Genomic DNA, 1377 nt, shown 5'->3' with positions numbered 1-1377 from the left:
CACAAAAATGTATAATTTGCACATCTTTTTAAGTCATTTTAAGCCATTCGATACTCACGATGGTTTTCTGTGCGCTCACTGCCAAAGCGTGGCGTGCGCGTATAAAGCCACCCCGCGAGTGTCATATTGAGATTTGTTATTTTTTTGTCGTTTGTTGAGCTTAACCGGCCAAATAAACACAAAATGACGTCAAAATGGCCATCCTGGCGAGTATCCTCGTAAACAGTTGACAAGTGAATGTAAACAGTTGAGAAATAAAACGCATGTGTATCAGTATTGGATCTGTGCATTTGGTCTTGTGACAGCAGCCTAAGGGGCAGTTCACATGTCGCGTCTTTTGCAAACTGAAGTTCGTTATTTCAAATGTAGATGGTGCGGCAAGTGCGCTCGTAATAGACGATTTTTCATTAAATATATCACATGCACACTATAGGTCAGCACAAATGTCTTTCATTGACGTGAGGAGGGGGATCCGCCAAAATGAGGTGCCAGATCGGATTTCGGAGGTGCCTGATCCGGATCCGGCTTGTTCCGGCACAAATTAAGCCTGCCATTTTTCCCCGACCTTCACACTGAGGCGTCGAGGTCGTGGGCCAGGCCTTTTTCGGCACGTCTCTTCATCCCTGCCTCAGATTATTATGGTAATGAGGCGGGGCTGACTGAGCGTGGCTATAAGGCGATGCCCCGGGTTGAACAGACCCTAGCTAGCTATCTGTCCCCAGGCATGGTGTCATCCTTAAAGGCTCCGGCACTGCCCTCCAAGCCGCTGCGTACAACATCAGCGCTGGTGGGCAAGGGGTACGCGGGTCGTCGACAGGTACCAGGAGGCTCGTAAACAGGCGGTGGCGTTTCAGCGGTTCCTCCCTCGCCGCATCTCAGCTCTGGGGGATGCTGGGCGGGAGCAGTCCCCACCGCGTACCAGCTAATCACATAGGGAGACTCAAAAGCAGAGCGTTGCCGCCCGTGCTCCCCCACGTCGGGACCGGAAGCAGAAGCAGCGCTCTGGGTTGGGGGCTTCGAAGACTAAGCCATCCTTCAGGCTAAGAGGTCCTCGACCAAACGGTCCTGACTATTTGGGTGCAGGACTAGCGAGGGCAGGCCCTTCTGGGGAAGAGAGGTTCACACCGCATTACACGGTGCCCGTCTCCCCCCAGTCCCTTCGGGAGATCGTTCTGCCAACCCTGCCGGTGTTCCAGAGCACAGCGGTCTCCAGCGAGCATATCTTTCAGTCACCGCCCGGCAACGTAGCGGGACTGAGAGGCTCGCGGCCTCTGCGGAGGTCCCCAGAGCAGCCGTTCTGGGCACACCAGAGATCAGTCTTGAGAGACTGATTCCCTTAGTAGATTATTTAGCAGCGTGGAAGCTACTGCCAAATGT

The sequence above is a fragment of the Sinocyclocheilus rhinocerous genome, unplaced genomic scaffold (assembly GCF_001515625.1).
Source record: "Sinocyclocheilus rhinocerous isolate Xijiao unplaced genomic scaffold, SAMN03320098_v1.1 scaffold340, whole genome shotgun sequence".
NCBI lineage: Eukaryota > Metazoa > Chordata > Actinopteri > Cypriniformes > Cyprinidae > Sinocyclocheilus > Sinocyclocheilus rhinocerous.
The sequence above is the reverse complement of the archived record's forward strand: the minus strand, read 5'-3'. Positions refer to the sequence as shown.